The following is a 19034-nucleotide window of genomic DNA, read 5'->3' as shown; positions in this document are numbered from 1 at the left end:
ATAATTGTTTATTTTTTCACTGCATATCAAGATGCACAAGAAAGTTGCACCATATCCAGGGGAAATCTCAGTGGTGTTCTGCAAGGGGCCGTCAAAAGAAGCTCGACGGATTAAAAATGACCCCGAACTGCAGGACAAGTCTGCACCTGTGAGGGAGGACGTTGTACGTCAGAATGCTCTGTCGTCTATCAGAGAGGAGGGGATATGTCTGACATGAAGGAAGTGCAGGGAGAGTACATCCTGCAGTTTGGAAAGTATAAAGGGAAATCTTTCCGGTGGCTTCTGGAGAATGATGTCGGGTACACCATGTACCTGATCAAAGATCTCCAGAAGGAAGAGGCTGCAGGGACCTCTGTGGTAGAAAGGCATGGCAAGGAGAGCTTGCATTCATTTGTACAGTATGCCCTCAGCTTTACAGAGAAAGACTCTTCTGGACTACGAGACCAGCAGAGTGAGTGTTGCTGCAGAAGCCTGAGGATGATCAGCTGGTTGGCTTTGGCTCACGAGCCAAGAGCACCTGGAAGGAGATTTGGGACGGCAGAGGTGACGGCTATGCAGACTTTATCATGAGGAAGAGCTGCAGTCATGGAACACGGATGCATAAGTTGCAGCAGTACCTGCGGAAGAAGCAGCAGTCTGCGTCTGATTCCAAAAATCCTCCAACTAAACCCCTGGGTAAATTGTTTTAATAATATTTAATAACGTTGATGTGAAATAAGTTCAGTATATATTTATCTAATTGTTGCCTGCATCATAGGGATGGATGAGGATAAAGACCTGGAGGACGCAATGCTGAGCATCTCACCTGTAAAACTACAAATGCAGAGCTGTAAGTACTGCGTTATTACTAAATGTCAGAAGCGATAATGGCTAAGTCTGTTTCTATCTCATATGCCTCTGTCTCTGCATAACTAGTCACTGTGCCAGCAGCAGCAGCAGGGTCCACACCCAGAGGATCTTCAGGAGCAAACACAGGTTTTCAAATGAAAGGTTTCAGAACTGGAGTACAATTGTTTTACATGAATTGCTCTCCAAAGCTGAGCCTGAACTTGAACTTTTATATATTGTCTTGTTCTTGTTTTTGTGTGTTCTGGCGATGTTCGTCTAATAGCATAGTTGTATGCTGGCATTATGCTAACTGTCCTAAGGACTACGAATTGATACCTACCATCATGAATTGATGCCAACCACAAAGGGTGAGTATGTGTTCTTATTCTCTATGAATGTGTTAAAAACAAATTAAGTAGCAGTAGTTACTAACACCTGAATGCATGTTGTTCACTGACTTATACCGCTCCTCCTGCTTCGATGAGAAGAGGTTAAAATGATTTGGTTTGTCATTTCTCTTGCATATGAATAAATTACATTTGTTTTGCAATGAGAAACAGGACAAGTAAGAGTGGGTGAGTTCCTACTAACAGCAACACTCACATACAGTGTAAATTATGAAGTTGCTGACACGTTTTCCTTTTTTTTTTTTTTTTTTTTTTTTTTTTTTTTTTTTTGCCTGTCCCGTTTGGCTCTTTTGCCATCAGAATTATTGTCTAAAGGCGAAGAAAGATGCCCAACGGATTTTCTTTACCAAATTGACCATCCCAGCTTTGCCGTAATGGTCCATTTGATTCACCTTTTATTCTTTATTTTATTTTCACTTGCTGAATACGGGACAGACTTGACTGGGGGAAAGAAAAGGGAGAAAGAAAGAGGGAAAGAAAAACAGTTGAGAAGAGGGACGGGGGGAAGGGCAAAAAACAAAAACCAACAGAATAAGCAGAAAAAAAAAAATACATATATCGATCACCTGGATCACCTGTTGAGAAAGAAAAAAGAAAACAAGCAGAAGAAAACGAGAGTAATACAATAAACAACATCACAATGATATATGGGAATATGACAGTAAATACTAAATATTAAACATTATTGTGCAGCACGTAAGATCGACAGCACACAGTGTGCTTTGAGGTAGGAGCCAAAAAGGGTGTAGTTTGTGTGTGTGTGATCACCCGTGTGTACACCTGTGAGCATGGACGCGCTTGTTTTCTTAAAAGGTTCCCTCATGTAATGATCTGCTAGAGGGTGTGGGGGGCCACTGCCCCGTCCTCCAGGGCATGAAGCAGGTATGGAGGAGATCAAGACTCCAGACATCCAGAGGCCCCCAGAACACAAGAGACCAAGGAAGACCAACAGAGGGGCAGCCGTGCCACTGTCCCAGAAAGAGCTGAGGAGAGTCCCAGATGACTCTCCTCAGCTCCCAGCAGCCACGGAGCAGAAGCCAGGGGGGGTTGCAGCGACGTGCCCGTGAGCTCCGCCGGCAGCCAGCTGTGCCTGAGTGACCGAGCCCCAGGCCGAAAGGCCGGGGGCACCCCACCCCCGAAGTGGCCCAAGCGAGCCCCAGGCTCCAGGCCCCGACAAGCAGCCGCCAAGGAGTGAGCCGGTGTGTACCCGGACGCCCACCCCCGGACACAAAGAACCACCAACGCACCGATGTCTGAGGGAGTCCGCCCCCGGCAGGGGAAGTGGTGGGGGGAGATAGGCCTCCAAACCTTGGAGGGCCTGAGCTGTCCTCAGAGAGGTGGCGTCTGATACCCAACCTGACATATGGACACAGACATACAGGCACACACAGACACAAACATCCATTCCCACCCTCATGCTCTCATATGCACTTACTCCACACTCAACCAACGTGGAGACAGACATAAAGAGACGCTGTACACACAATCACACTCCCCAAGCGTACTCTACGAACCGGGTCTAGGTACCCTTGCCCCTGGAGGGGGGAACTGCACCCAGACCCAGGTTGTGTTACCCTTTTCCCTGCGGTGGGGAGAAGCAGACCGCCCCGACTCCGCAGCAGCAGGGAGGCCCCACATTCCGGACCCCAGTCGGACGGCCAACTCCTCCTCCTAGCCCCCCTGCTCCAGCAGACCGCAGAGAACGAGGGTGAGAGAAGACTCCTAACCTCCCTCTACCCGCTCATTGTAGTGTTGATGTATGTGTGTTCTAATGTATGTGTGTTCTAAACTGACACGTTTTCCTGTTGTAGTTCCATCTGCTGCACTGTCCATACCACCGTCCAGTACAACTGCAGAACCTCAGGCATCATCGGCCGATGGTACAAAACAACTATAATGTTTTTCATATAATTAAATGTTCTGTTTATTGTGTCTAGAGTAAAAAAAATGTTTCCATTACTCTTTTCTATTACTATACCTGTAGGTGCAGCCTCAGGTGTGAAGAGGAAGTCACCTGTGCCCCTCCCACAGGAGCTGGCATTTCTATTAAAGGAGACCACAGGTCAGTCAAACAGAAAGGCCTGAGTCAAATCCTGGTCCCGATCCTATTTTCATTTACAGTTGATGTTCAGTTAAACATCTGCTTAAAGCATAGATCATTAATGATAGCATATTATTCACGCTCAGGTTACATTTTGTCATCTTGCTCATAATTTGCACAAATGAATTACAGAATGACTGCATTCATTTGTTTCAGGACTGAGTACAGATGCTGCTTCCACATCTGTGTGCAAAGTGCTGACTTTTGAAGACAGCAGTGAAGATGGTGAGCGTATACTGCATGTCTTTTATTTTTTTTCTGTGTATTCCAACAGTAACGATATAAGAGTAACACTGTTTTGTCAAATATTTATGTTTCAATCCTAGCTCCTTCAGCTCAGCCAGCTGTTCCAGTTCCACTGGCTGGTTATGAGCACGACCTCAGCAGCTGGAATTGTTCTCCGCACCAGAAGCTGTGGATGAAGACTGAGCTTCAGGACCTTGGACTATGGCCTGGGTCTCGACCAGTGCGTCACGCAGGGAACGCGATTTCACTCTGGCGTCTCCCTCCACAGCCTGAGCTCATAGATACAGTGGCTGACCTTCCATCCCCAAATGTCTTCCAGCTCCACCCCTTCTTTAGTTGGAAACCTGAGAGTGCTATCATGGTCAGGTTAAGAAACAATTATATCTTGCCATGTCTCCATGGTTGCTTTCGTTCACAAGTGGTCTCTGCTGGTGTGGGCAGGCCACGAGTAATTGTTGGCACCAGTGGTCAGTATTACATCCTCTCCTCACGACTCTGCTGCAGGGCTTGTCGCAGGAACTGGTTTGCTGACAATCCACGATGGCTGGAGAAACTGCCCAAACGGTTTACCAACCTTCTCCCTGCTTTTCTTACATACAAAAAGGTCATCTCCCAGTCTGTTATGGATGAGCTCAGGAGGACTGGCAAATCTCCAGCAGACATGGCAAACCAAATAAATGAACTCCTGCACCTCAAGTACGAGCGAGCTTACCTGGCGTACCTCCATGCCACAGAATCGGTCTGGGATTCTGAGGCAGGAGCACATGGACAGAGGACCATTGGGCAGTTCCTGAGGAAGGAAAATAAGCCACAGGAGTTCAGGTCTTATGAAGACCCACATGCCTGGTGTGGCGTTTCTGTGTCCAGCCATTACCTGACTGACTGCCTGCTCGACGAATTCCGACGTCAACATCCAGCCATATCCAAACTCCTCCAGGGCACTTTTGGCCACATCTTCAGGTCTGACCACACCAGGAAGGTGGCACGAAAAGTCATGCTGGCATCTGGGGTCATGTCCAGTTATTCCATAATGAATGAAAACTGGCTGATTGTTTCGTGGGTCATGGTTCAGTCTGAGACAGAAAGGTCCTTGGAGCCCATGTACCAGGGAATGGCCAAGAGGTACAGTGATGCAGGAGTGGAAAAGGCTGGCTACCACTGGGTGTACAGGTAAAAACCGTAATCATCCTTGTCATTCAAACTGCTAATCTGTCTGGACAAACTGAGTTTTTCCTTTTTAAGATCAATTTGATGCACACACATAATATTCCATATACTACATGTATTTGTATTTCTTACATTTAGGGATTGCTGTGCTCCATTTAAGATCACAGACTGCATCCCTGGGGAAAATCTATCGTGGGATGCCTGGAAAACTACTCCTGCTGTTGTTGCTGCGGCCACATCTGGACCAGTGGCAAACAGCTGTGCCTCTCGAACCCACTACAATAAGAACATTATTGTAAAACTGGACCTGTTCCACTGCCTGAGGCGATTTTCGCGGGAGTGCACCTCTGAGCATCATCCTCTGTTCAGCACTTTCTGCCAGCTTCTCTCTGCTGCATTCTCAGTGGTTGATCAGGCGGACCTGAAGAGGCTCCAGGATGCTTATAAGTTGTGGCATCCATCCTGCTAATCCCACAAAGCAACACATACGGGAGCACTGCGGGAGCAAAATACCACAACCCACTGAGCTGCTGAACAGAGTGGAAAAGATCCTGAACCATTTTCACCTGGCCACAGACCCCAACAACGTCCCACTCTTCAAGCCATCCATGCTGAAGACGTGGCGCGTTCAGAGTCCACATTCTGCGTGGCTGCCTCAGTGACCCTGAGCTCTCAGAGGGTGTAATATTTCGGTACAGTGGGACTCTTCAGCTTAACCATGTCCCTGGTGAAGGCGCTAAGGACCCCATCTGGATTCCTGTCCGAGGCACTTCACAGCAGGAGGGTTATCATTTCCACCAGGCCCAGTGGATCCACTGAACTATTCCAGGCCCAGGGCATGACAGAGGTGGCACGATGGAACTACCAAAGACTGGTGGACCGTAAGCAGCCAGGTGTCATTCTCCCTTCTGTTTTTGATCCAGCTCTAATGGTGGAGTTGAATGCAGCCTCCAGGAGAGTGACCGGTCAGGAGAAGTACCCTGCACTTCACCTCTCTGACAGACACTGGAGAGAGATTTGAACTTGAATACAGAGAGCCAGGCTGCCGTCCAGTCCCTCTGAACTGGGACAAACACAAAACCCTGAGAAAAGATGAACCGGCTGCCCTTCAGCCCCCGTCCTCTGTTCCAAAACCTGTGGCTGCCCAACTTCAGGTTCCAGCAGCGGGACCCTCCTCCAGCCTGGCACCACTTGGTGTGGCATCCCCCGCACCAGCACCACCTGTCACCCACCCTTTCTCTGGTGCACTTTTTTAAAGCAGGAGTTGGCATCAGAAGACACCCAGTAACCTACAACAGTCATGGGTAAGTTAACATAATGGTATTGTCAAACAATTCCATGTCATTACTATTATTATTATTATTATTATTATTATTATTATTATTATTATTATTATTATTATTATTAGTTCATTACATGATATATGAACAACTATTACTATTGTTTCCCAGAAATCTCTAAAGCTCTACCTCTGCCGATGCGGGCCTCACCAAGGAGTGCTCGCACTGGACCTATAAAGACAGGTGGAAAGGTTTTTGTGCTGGACACGACCCATGAAAGAGGCAATAGATGATCTGTTGCAAAAGTACCATGGGAAGAAGGACATCCTGAAGCTTGTGGATCAAGATTAAGCAGACATGGTCCATCGCTCTGCTACAGATCCCAACAGCCTGCTGCAACCCACATCCAAGGTGCACATATCCCGGTATGTGAAGCACTTGGCTAAACTTCTCAACACCAATTCATCTTTGAACATAAGCCCAGAAAAACTTCTGGAGACTCAGCAGCTGTGGCACTCTTTAACTGAAGGCAGTGAAACAACTAGTGTCCCTGTAGTCACCGTAGAGCCTGCCGTCTTTAACCCGCCTCCTCCTGCCCCGTCTACACCACTGACACAAGTCTCAACAGAGAAGATTGTGGAGGGCATCTTAGAAAGGCAGCAGCAGCCTGAGGGGAAAAAAGGCAGACAAAGACTTGTCTTGCCTGTGGACAGCCCAAGTCTCAATATGAGACAGATGGATCCACCGTCCATTATTTTTACCAGAGAGGGCCTGTGCGCTATTCCTATTGTTCCAACAAGGTGCATCAAACTTATGCTGCTGAGGGAATCAGTAACCCTAAAATGCCCTTTGAGGAATTTGCCCAGACAGACTTTTTCCAGAGAGAACTGGATGCTACCAAGAAGAGGGTGGAGAGAAGGATGGAGGAAAAGCCCAGAATCCCAACCAGTGTTGCCAACTTAGCGACTTTGTCGCTATATTTAGCGAGTTTTCAGACCCCTTAGCGACTTTTTTTTCCTAAAAAAGCGACAAGTGACAAAGACTTTTTCTGGTGTTATTGGAGACATATTTATGACAACTTTTTGACGTGAAAGACTACTAACAAACACACACAAAGTAACTCTCCCAGAGTGCCTATTTCGGGTCACTTTTGCCGGTCCAAGCCCGGGTAAAGGAGCAGGGTTGGAATTGTGACATAAAAAAACCCAATAATTGCTAAAAGAAATTAAATTTGTAGTTCTAAATAAATTCTAAAGGCATTTAGGACGTTTTTTTTACTCTGTCTCTTCCATGATGTTATTTCTCTCTCCAACAACGTAGGTTACAAATACATTAGCATGACCTATTATGCAAATTAGGCGATGACGTCATTTAGCGACTTCTACCGATTTTTAGGACAGCCAATAGCGATTTTCCTTACTGAGGAGTTGGCAACACTGATCCCAACAAGCAGGCCACCTCTGCAGATTCAGCCACAGGGACCTGAAAGAGGGAGTACACAGGGAGAACACACAGCTGTTTTCACACCTTTGGTCTTCCCCCAGAGAAAAGTTCACAATCCCTTGCTTCCTCTTACAGTGGAGAAGACAAAAGATGAACTTTTCCCGTGTGAATACCTGCTTCCAGCTTCCTGAGATACCTTCTGTTAGCAGCATGAATGTGTGAGACATTGAGGCATGCTAAAATCCTGTAGCACCAAAACATTGTACAATACAATAATGTGAATAATACATAAATATAAATAAAAGATTCTTTTACACAGTATAGGTACATAATACTACACAGGCCATAACACTATGATATAAATAGAATGATAATAAGAAAAAGCAAAGTGAAAAATAAATGTTATCCACATTAACTAAATTAAAAATGGTGTTTATCTTTTGATAATGTAACACAGCCTTTGTCCCAACCAGGACTCGAACCTGTGCTCAGATGGTTCAGTGCAAAAAAAAAAAAAAAAAAATTTTACACTGGCTGAAAAGCTGCGATTTGATTGGCTGTTTCTCCATTACACCTATACGCGATGGGCCCCTGCATGGGAGGCTGGGATTGTTTAACAGGTCTAAACAGTTTCCCATTCATTCTCTATGGTAGTGCTAAACTACAGATTTAATATATTATTCACCACTGTGACCCTTCCAGCGCTGTTGCGAGTTTGAGACCTGGCAGTTTTAAACAATTTCCACTTTTTTAAATTTCAGGAAAAAAGACAAGTTATGCACCACTTGCAACAGATCTCAGCGATCCTTGTTCATTCGTCAAAGGTAATAAACGTTGTTTAAAACAAGAGTAAACCAATAGATTAAAAATTTCAGGTGTATTTTAAAGGTAAGAGAAGTGTTCACTGTGATTTCATTTACTTGATTAGTGTAAGAAAACGTCCATCACTTGGTTAAAGACGGTTACATTTTATCAGCTGTGATAAAAAGGCATGGTAAATTATGAACAATTCTGTCTTGATGTATGCTCAATCATCCCGGAAAGTAAATTCCAAAAAGTTGATTCTGTACATCTGGACGTAGTGTTTTCAGTGGGAGAAACGTTTCGTCACTCATCCAAATGACTTCTTTAGTCTCAGCTGGATGCAGGTTTCCCCAAACTTCTAAACAGTACATTTGCGCACAGACTGAAACTAGCCCACTAAATAAACAATGGGCTGTGAGGCCAGTTTCATTATCATTAATATGCAAATTGTCATGACCATTGATGATTGTATGTCAAGATTCACAAGAAAGTTGTATTCTACTCAGGGAAAATCTGTGGCGTTCCACAAGGAGCCACTTCGATACCTTCTCCAGGATCCATCGGATGAAGATACAAGGATTAAAAATGAGCTTCAGGACAAGTCTGCACCTGTGAAGCAGGACCCAGTGCACTGATCCCAACAGCTTACTGCACCGCACATCCAAGCTACACATATCCCGTTATGTGAAACACTTGGCTAAGCTTCTAAACACTTCTTTGAACACAAGCCCAGAAAAACTTCTGCAGACTCAGCAACTGTGGCACTCTTTAACAGAAGGGAGTGAGACAACCAGTGTTCCTGTGGTCACCTTGGAGCCAGCTAACTTAAACCCACCTCCTCCTGCCCCGTCTACACCTCTGACACAAGACTCAATAGAGAAGATGGTGGAAGGCATCTTTGAGAATCAACAGCAGGAGCAACCTGAGGAAGGAAGGCAGAAAGATTTGTCTTGCCTGTGGACAGCCCAAGTCCCAATATGAGACAGATGGATCTTCCATCCACTATTTTTACCAGAGAGGGCCTGTGCCGTATTTCTATTGTTCAAAGAAGATACATCAAACTTATGCTGTTGAGGGAATCAGTAACCCTAAAATGCCCTTTGAAGAATTTGTTCAGACAGAATTTTTCCAGAGGGAACCAGAAGCTACCAAGAAGAGGGTGGAGGGAAGGATGGAGGAAAAGCCCAGAATCCCAACAAGCAGGCTACCTCTGCAGATTCAGCCACAGGGACCTGAAACACGGACCAAATAGCCCACACATACGGGCTTCCCTGGAGTGGCAGGAAAACTATATCTGCTGCCCTTCCAAAGTGTACTCTATACAGAGACAAAGGCATGGACAAGGAAATGACCTGGAAGGAGTTTCAGGAGTCTGCTTTCTACGAGGCAGAGTGACTTAGATGGATGGAAGAAAAAAAAAATGAGGAAGAAACAGTTGATATTGTATATAAGACAGTTTTGTTCTAGTTGTGAATGTCTGCCTGTGTCCTTTCTGGTCAAAACAAAAAAATAAATTTGCGGGTTGAATAAAAGTAACTTTAAGACAAAATTTGCCAGGGGTATGGATAATTACAGGCTTAACTGTGTATATATTGTTGTGTGTGTAAAAAGAGGGAAGAAAACTAAAGTTGCATTGGCCGGGAATCGAACCCGGGCCTCCCGCGTGGCAGGCGAGAATTCTACCACTGAACCACCAATGCACGCTGCAGCACCTTTTGCAGAGAGGACGGTCCCACAGGCCAGTAGCACATTTAGGATTGTTGGCTACAAAACACTTCACTATGAGCTGCGTGAGAGTGCGTCAGCTACTATGTTGTCAGTATCTTTCTTATGTTTAATCACAAGATTATAATCCTGTGCCAGCAGTGCCCAGTGAATCAGTCGTTGGTTATCATTGTACATTCGGTGAAGAAAAACGACAGGATTGTGGTCTGTGAGCACAGTTACCAGAGAGGAGCTGGAGCCAACATACACTGCAAAATGCTGCCGGGCAAGAAGCAGAGCTCGTGCTTCCTTCTCTATAGTAGAATAGTTCTGCTGATGGCATTTGAACTTGACATAGAAAAAACAGACAGGATGGCACACGCACGCCTCATCATCCTGCAATAACACAGCACCAGCTCCAGTGGCACTAGCATCAACATCTAGCTTGAAAGGTTGAGAGAATCAGGAGCCGCTAAGACAGGGGCGCTGCAATGGAAGGAATTTGCTGACTCGAATGCATGCTGGAACTGCATGCTGTGTTACATAACCGCACCACATCTGCTTTCATTGCTGGCCAAAAGAAATGTTCCGATATGCGGTCATATGTCTTGTAACACCCAAATGACCTGACTATGAATGTTCATGTGCTAACCGTAGCACCTGCTGGTGAAACTTGGAAACACTATCTGCTGAACTGTACTTGTCTCCTGACATTGGACTCCACCTGTGTATCAACAAACCGTCAGAAACCAAACATCTTTGCTACTTACCCCCCTTTGTACCATCATCTTCAGGCGCAGCGGTAAGACATTTGGCTAATGATGGGTAAGTGGAGGGATTCTCAGATTCAGTAGCTGGCTCAACCACACTTTGCGCCTGCTCTTAGGCACCATTATCCACTTTATCAACAATACTTCAGGGCTAACAATACCAATAAAAGAGAGACATGTAACACACACTCCAAAGGAAGGAGCAAACATATAGCCTTGGGGCTAAACAATGAAACAATGAACAATTTGGGGGTTGAATAAAAGTAACTTTAAGACAAAATTTGCCAGGGGTATGGATAATTACAGGCTTAACTGTGTATATATTGTTATATACACTATATATGTGTGTAAAAAGAGGGAAGAAAAACAGGTGTTGCATTGGCCGGGAATCGAACCCGGGCCTCCCGCGTGGCAGGCGAGAATTCTACCACTGAACCACCAATGCTTGTTGGCTACAAAACACTTCACTATGAGCTGCGTGAGAGTGTGTCAGCTACTATGTTGTCAGTATCTTTCTTATGCTTAATCACAAGATTATAATCCAGTGCCAGCAGTGCCCAGTGCATCAGTCGTTGGTTATCATTGTACATTCGGTAAAGAAAAACGACAGGATTGTGGTCTGTGAGCACAGTTACCAGAGAGGAGCTGGAGCCAACATACAAGCCAACATGAAGCCATGTTTAAAGAATGTACATTATCTGGTATGTAAGTGCAGCATGTGGTGTTGAATAAGACGCACAATCCTCCTTTCTCAGCCAGGATCATGTCCAGTGCTACACGATGTTGCATTACAGCAATCCTGAGAGCGTCTATTTCTTGGTTTTGGTCCCTCGTTGACCTTGCAGGATGCATCGAGGAACAAGCCAAATCTATAGTCCAGGGTTTTGAATTCCGAGAGCATGTTTCCCAACTCCTGCCCATGGGAAGAGTGAGTTGAGTACCTTTTGTCCAGTTGTCCAGAGTTTGAATTCTTTAGGTACCCCAGATTGAGTCATGTGGTCTGACTGTTGAAGTTAAGCGTTTCTTCCTGGGTGAGGATGGTGATGTTGATGTGCAGTTTACACAAGTCATTCTGAAGATGTGGTCGGAGATCAGAATTGGTGCACATGTTCCAGGGTGTTTCCCATATATGATTGGTTGTACTGATGTGCTCGGCATGTGCGAGCAGACCTAACAGTCTTTCTCTGTGGTTCTGTTAAACACGTATCTGTATCAGGCATTTTTCATCCAAGGATGGATGTGGTCTTGTGTCATGTCCGCTAGATGTGAGTTGTCATGTGTCCATCTCTTATCTCGGCTCGTGTATGGGTTTCTGCCGTCTTCCAGGTCGGATAGTCTGATGAATAGAGCCGTTGCCAGTAGTAAGACGCCAGTCATCACCTGAGAACACTTCATGCTTGAGGTTGGTCACACCCAAATGTATCAGCAAGCCTAAAGTTGGTCAGTGGCTGGAGAGAATGAGAGTGCGAGCTGAGCTCAATCAGCACTCCTCCCTCGCCACTGGACCTACTGACACCTGGTGAAACACCCCTTACACTTGTGAATCTCTGGTGGTCTGGGCTTCAAGCTCTACTTTCTTGCAGTCGTTGGTTATCATTGTATATTCGGTGAAGAAAAACGACAGGATTGTGGTCTGTGAGTACAGTTACCAGAGAGGAGCTGGAGCCAACATACACTGCAAAATGCTGCAGGGCAAGAAGCAGAGCTCGTGCTTCCTTCTCTATAGTAGAATAGTTCTGCTGATGGCATTTGAACTTGACATAGAAAAAACAGACAGGATGGCACATCCTGCAATAACACAGCACCAGCTCCAGTGGCACTAGCATCAACATCTAGCTTGAAAGGTTGAGAGAATCAGGAGCCGCTAAGACAGGGGCGCTGCAATGGAAGGACTTTGCTAACTTGAATGTATGCTGGCACTCTACAGACCATTCAAATTGTACCTTTGGGCTACATAACCTGGTTAAAAGAACCACAATCGCAGAGAGGTTTTTATAGAAACACCGGTAATATCTGGTCATACCTTGGAACCGCTTTAGCTCCTGCCTGGTGGTCGGAGTCGGATAGTTCAAGATTGCAACAATCTTTGCCTCCACCGGGTGGACCTGTCCAAAACCAACCTGCTTACCTAGGTACGTTACTGTTGCCTTGCCAAACTCTTATTTTTTTAATGTGAACACCTGTCACCTTCTTCACTATAAAATAGGGACCCAAGAGCAGAACCAGGGACGGACAGGCCTGTCCCCAGGCTGAAATTGTCTTTTTAGTGCTTTACTATCAAACCATTTCTTCATGTTAACCTTGGACACACAGAGAGTCTCTTTTGCTAACAACATAGCACGTTGCCACCGATCCCTACACATCTTCACATAACTCAGCAATAGGGCTGGGCCACATTATACCGTTCATGGTAATACCGGCATAACGTTAGGCAACGAGGAGCTGGAGCCAACATACACTGCAAAATGCTGCAGGGCAAGAAGCAGAGCTCGTGCTTCCTTCTCTATAGTAGAATAGTTCTGCTGATGGCATTTGAACTTGACATAGAAAAAACAGACAGGATGGCACACGCACGCCTCATCATCCTGCAATAACACAGCACCAGCTCCAGTGGCACTAGCATCAACATCTAGCTTGAAAGGTTGAGAGAATCAGGAGCCGCTAAGACAGGGGCGCTGCAATGGAAGGAATTTGCTGACTCGAATGCATGCTGGAACTGCATGCTGTGTTACATAACCGCACCACATCTGCTTTCATTGCTGGCCAAAAGAAATGTTCCGATATGCGGTCATATGTCTTGTAACACCCAAATGACCTGACTATGAATGTTCATGTGCTAACCGTAGCACCTGCTGGTGAAACTTGGAAACACTATCTGCTGAACTGTACTTGTCTCCTGACATTGGACTCCACCTGTGTATCAACAAACCGTCAGAAACCAAACATCTTTGCTACTTACCCCCCTTTGTACCATCATCTTCAGGCGCAGCGGTAAGACATTTGGCTAATGATGGGTAAGTGGAGGGATTCTCAGATTCAGTAGCTGGCTCAACCACACTTTGCGCCTGCTCTTAGGCACCATTATCCACTTTATCAACAATACTTCAGGGCTAACAATACCAATAAAAGAGAGACATGTAACACACACTCCAAAGGAAGGAGCAAACATATAGCCTTGGGGCTAAACAATGAAACAATGAACAATTTGGGGGTTGAATAAAAGTAACTTTAAGACAAAATTTGCCAGGGGTATGGATAATTACAGGCTTAACTGTGTATATATTGTTATATACACTATATATGTGTGTAAAAAGAGGGAAGAAAAATAGGTGTTGCATTGGCCGGGAATCGAACCCGGGCCTCCCGCGTGGCAGGCGAGAATTCTACCACTGAACCACCAATGCTTGTTGGCTACAAAACACTTCACTATGAGCTGCGTGAGAGTGTGTCAGCTACTATGTTGTCAGTATCTTTCTTATGCTTAATCACAAGATTATAATCCAGTGCCAGCAGTGCCCTGTGCATCAGTCGTTGGTTATCATTGTACATTCGGTAAAGAAAAACGACAGGATTGTGGTCTGTGAGCACAGTTACCAGAGAGGAGCTGGAGCCAACATACAAGCCAACATGAAGCCATGTTTAAAGAATGTACATTATCTGGTATGTAAGTGCAGCATGTGGTGTTGAATAAGACGCACAATCCTCCTTTCTCAGCCAGGATCATGTCCAGTGCTACACGATGTTGCATTACAGCAATCCTGAGAGCGTCTATTTCTTGGTTTTGGTCCCTCGTTGACCTTGCAGGATGCATCGAGGAACAAGCCAAATCTATAGTCCAGGGTTTGAATTCCGAGAGCATGTTTCCCAACTCCTGCCCACGGGAAGAGTGAGTTGAGTACCTTTTGTCCAGTTGTCCAGAGTTTGAATTCTTTAGGTACCCCAGATTGAGTCATGTGGTCTGACTGTTGAAGTTAAGCGTTTCTTCCTGGGTGAGGATGGTGATGTTGATGTGCAGTTTACACAAGTCATTCTGAAGATGTGGTCGGAGATCAGAATTGGTGCACATGTTCCAGGGTGTTTCCCATATATGATTGGTTGTACTGATGTGCTCGGCATGTGCGAGCAGACCTAACAGTCTTTCTCTGTGGTTCTGTTAAACACGTATCTGTATCAGGCATTTTTCATCCAAGGATGGATGTGGTCTTGTGTCATGTCCGCTAGATGTGAGTTGTCATGTGTCCATCTCTTATCTCGGCTCGTGTATGGGTTTCTGCCGTCTTCCAGGTCGGATAGTCTGATGAATAGAGCCGTTGCCAGTAGTAAGACGCCAGTCATCACCTGAGAACACTTCATGCTTGAGGTTGGTCACACCCAAATGTATCAGCAAGCCTAAAGTTGGTCAGTGGCTGGAGAGAATGAGAGTGCGAGCTGAGCTCAATCAGCACTCCTCCCTCGCCACTGGACCTACTGACACCTGGTGAAACACCCCTTACACTTGTGAATCTCTGGTGGTCTGGGCTTCAAGCTCTACTTTCTTGCAGTCGTTGGTTATCATTGTATATTCGGTGAAGAAAAACGACAGGATTGTGGTCTGTGAGTACAGTTACCAGAGAGGAGCTGGAGCCAACATACACTGCAAAATGCTGCAGGGCAAGAAGCAGAGCTCGTGCTTCCTTCTCTATAGTAGAATAGTTCTGCTGATGGCATTTGAACTTGACATAGAAAAAACAGACAGGATGGCACATCCTGCAATAACACAGCACCAGTAATTACCACCGGTAATATCTGGTCATACCTTGGAACCGCTTTAGCTCCTGCCTGGTGGTCGGAGTCGGATAGTTCAAGATTGCAACAATCTTTGCCTCCACCGGGTGGACCTGTCCAAAACCAACCTGCTTACCTAGGTACGTTACTGTTGCCTTGCCAAACTCTTATTTTTTTAATGTGAACACCTGTCACCTTCTTCACTATAAAATAGGGACCCAAGAGCAGAACCAGGGACGGACAGGCCTGTCCCCAGGCTGAAATTGTCTTTTTAGTGCTTTACTATCAAACCATTTCTTCATGTTAACCTTGGACACACAGAGAGTCTCTTTTGCTAACAACATAGCACGTTGCCACCGATCCCTACACATCTTCACAAAACTCAGCAATAGGGCTGGGCCACATTATACCGTTCATGGTAATACCGGCATAACGTTAGGCAACGATAAGAAAATGAAATATGGGTCAAATGCGCAGTGCCCTTTGTTTTTATACGCTCATACGCACATGGCAGAAAAAGTATGGCGGCGATGGACAATGACATGGACAAAAGCGCATCTTTGAATGAAACGGGTGAAGCAGAATTGGTCAGTAAAAATGGTGCAACTTCGGTGGTGTGGAAGTGGTTTGGTTTTCGTCCATCCAATACCCACCAAAGCACAATTTTTTTGTAGAAGGTGCAAGCGGGCCGTCGTGGCGAAGGGAGGAAACACTACAAACCGATTTCATCATTTGAAGCAGAAGCACTTGGAGTACAATAAAGCTGTTAAAGCATGTGAAGAGTTGTCCACTTCAGCTAGCAAGTAGCAAACACTGGGGGGAACTAATTAAACACATTGTTTAGCCAGGGATATGATGCCCACTCAGAGTGTGGAAAGAGGTGGTTTCAAAAAGATGCTTAAAACGTTCGATCCACGCTACAAGCTACCCACCAAGAAAGTCGCCTTGCCTACTTTATATGAAGAGATCCGTACTGAGGTGCCAAATGTGTTATCTTCGGTGGAGGTTTTGCGTCCACCACGGACATGTGGTCAAGCTGAACATCAGACCCCTACACGAGCCTCACAATACATTACGTGGACAAGACTGGAAGCTACAAAACAAGTGCCTCGAAACAAGTTTTTTCCCCGAGGACCATACTGGGGAAAATATAGCCAGAGTCTTAAAAGAGTGTCTCAGCTCGTGGAATCTTCAGGAGGAAAAACAAGTGTGTGTGACGACAGACAACGGGGCCAACATTGTGAAAGCCGTCGCACTCAATAACTGGACCAGACTTTTATGCTTCGGACATCGCCTGCACATTGCAATAGGTAAGTTAATTATAACGTCAGATTAAGCACTTATTGTATTAGTTTAAATGATGGTAATAATACTGATGTTGTGTTATTAATCTCTGGATGTGGGTAGTTGTACCTTTTAAATGTATGTCTTTTAGAAAGAAGTGTGAAGCACCCAAGGATCGAACGAGCAGTTGGAGTGGGAAAGAAGATTGTTGCTGCTTTTGGCCACCACTGCAAGCGCCAGCGAGCTCTGCAGGCTGCTCAAAAGGCACTGGGCCTACCAGAACACAAACTCATAAATGAATGTTGCACTCGTTGGGGTTCAAAGCAGAGAATGATCCAACGGCTGCTGGAACAAAAAAAGCTATAACACAGGTTTTAGCTGCTGATAAAACCACAAGGCACCTCATGTTGACATGGCAAGACGTTTTCATACAGAATATTTCAGTGAGAGTGAAAGCAAAGCCATCAAAGTTCAAGTCATGAGTGAACTAGAGCATCTTGTGTCACACCAGGGTAGCACAGCCACAGGTTTTTCAGAAACACCTCATAGATCTACTGGAGACCAAACAAGTCAGGGAGCTGTTAAAAAGCCAAAGAAGAGTCTCGGGAGTTTTTTGAAGGGACCAGTTAGTGGCAAGATAGAGGTAACTGCAGAGAGGTTAGCATCACACAGTAAACTTTCCCCACATCAGCAGATTAGCTAGGAAATACCTCTGCATTCCAGCAACTAGCTCTGCATCTGAAAGGTTGTTCAGCACAGGTGGAAACCTTGTAACTTGTCAAAGGTCCTCCCTTAAGCCTGCATCTGTGAACATGTTAGTGTTTCTGACAAAGACTCTGTAGAAAACTTCCAGGAGCAGTAGCATAATTTATCCATGTTTTGTTTGTTTTGTTTTTACTCAAGAGTTTGTTATTTGACTTATTGATTTTGCACACTGCGCTTTTGTTGCAAAGCACCTCTTAGGTTTTGTGGATATACATGGTTATGGATTACCATGTATATAACAGGATAACCACTGTTAAATTTTATGTAGCCCTAATGCACATAAAAAACAGCTGCTTGTTTAAACAAAAAGAGATTGATGGGGGTTTTTTTTTCACTAATAAAGTTGTGGAGTTGTATTTTGTTTCGTGTCAATTATATCGTCAGTTATATCGTTATCGCAAATTTTCAATTCTACATTGTAATAAATATTTTTGGCCATATCACACTGCCCTACTCACCAAATCAGTCTTTGAAGCACAGCCACTCAGAGAACTCTCCTTAAGCACCTTCAGAGAGCCCCGCACATCATAGCTAAAGACAAGGGTCGCATTTACCAAATGTGGTAAAACACTTAATTGCCTTGGTAATGCTTGTTGTAGTGATTCTCCACAGAATTGTTTCAGGGAATCGAGTGGACACCAACACAAACTGATTACCTGCCCTCGTATTTTGTAAAGGACCAAGGCAGTCTACCAGGACATGTTCAAATGGTTCACTAATGGCAGGGATAGGACATACCGGGGCGGCGGGCACTACTCGGTTCGGTCTACCCACAAGCTGGGGTCAAAAATCTCCAGAAGGAAGAGGCTACAGGGCATAGCATGGAGAGCTTCCATGCATTTGTACAATAATGCCCACAGCCTTGCGGAGATAAAGACTCTTCCGGACTATGCAGCCAGGAGAGTGAGTGTTGCAGCAGAAGCCTCTGAACATGATCAGTTTACGGTTGATGTTCAATTAAACATCTGCTTAACAATCTTCCATTCACTATTTTTTACCAGCGAGGGCCTGTGCGGTATTTCTATTGTTCAAAGAAGGTACATCGAAGTTATTTTGCTGAGGGAATTGGTAACCCTAAAATGCCACTTCTGGTGATAATATTTTGGGTTTAGGTATTGTTGCTTGCTTGAAGGCTATCTACAAAAACAGTTCAATAAGGAGAGATCAAGTGGAAAAATAATGTAAGCACAGTTTGATAGTGCTGGAAATATGAACTGATATAAAAATGTACTATATAATAACAACAAATAAAATGCTAATCAAATAATAAAAAGCAAAGTAAAAAAATCAATCTTATCCAGACTAACTAGATAAAAACTGTTTTTTACCTTTTGTTAATGCAGACCTTCCCAAAGTGTGGGGCCCGCCCCCTAGGGGGGGTGCAGAGCCATTGCGGGGGGGGGGGGGGGGGGGCGCGGTATGAAAAGGAAGAAACAAAACCCGAAAGACAAAACGCCAAAACACAGACTTA

The 19034-nt window shown here is 45.1% G+C and overlaps 1 protein-coding gene, 3 non-coding genes and 2 pseudogenes across 7 annotated transcripts in view; 2 read left to right on the top strand and 4 right to left on the bottom strand.

The window, feature by feature from the left end:
- The window catches only part of ldhd (lactate dehydrogenase D), a 53045-nt gene that overhangs the window by 26940 nt on the left and 7071 nt on the right, over positions 1 to 19034 (bottom strand). The window lies entirely within an intron of this gene.
- On the top strand, positions 32 to 1466 carry LOC146513527 (uncharacterized; annotated as a pseudogene). Its single transcript, XR_014875140.1, has 4 exons — positions 32 to 675; positions 758 to 829; positions 916 to 990; positions 1112 to 1466. The product of XR_014875140.1 is annotated as an uncharacterized LOC146513527 (transcript).
- On the top strand, positions 3183 to 10276 carry LOC146513525 (uncharacterized; annotated as a pseudogene). The gene is made up of 6 exons (XR_014875141.1): positions 3183 to 3297; positions 3493 to 3561; positions 3663 to 4752; positions 4888 to 6053; positions 6201 to 6725; positions 9180 to 10276. The product of XR_014875141.1 is annotated as an uncharacterized LOC146513525 (transcript).
- trnag-gcc (transfer RNA glycine (anticodon GCC)) lies at positions 9906 to 9976 on the bottom strand. Its single transcript has one exon. It is a non-coding gene; the product is annotated as a tRNA-Gly (tRNA).
- Positions 11125 to 11195, bottom strand: trnag-gcc (transfer RNA glycine (anticodon GCC)). The gene has a single exon. It is a non-coding gene; the product is annotated as a tRNA-Gly (tRNA).
- On the bottom strand, positions 14084 to 14154 carry trnag-gcc (transfer RNA glycine (anticodon GCC)). Its single transcript has one exon. It is a non-coding gene; the product is annotated as a tRNA-Gly (tRNA).

Source organism: Neolamprologus multifasciatus, chromosome 7 (assembly GCF_963576455.1).
Source record: "Neolamprologus multifasciatus chromosome 7, fNeoMul1.2, whole genome shotgun sequence".
Lineage (NCBI taxonomy): Eukaryota > Metazoa > Chordata > Actinopteri > Cichliformes > Cichlidae > Neolamprologus > Neolamprologus multifasciatus.
The sequence above is the reverse complement of the archived record's forward strand: the minus strand, read 5'-3'. Positions and strand labels throughout refer to the sequence as shown.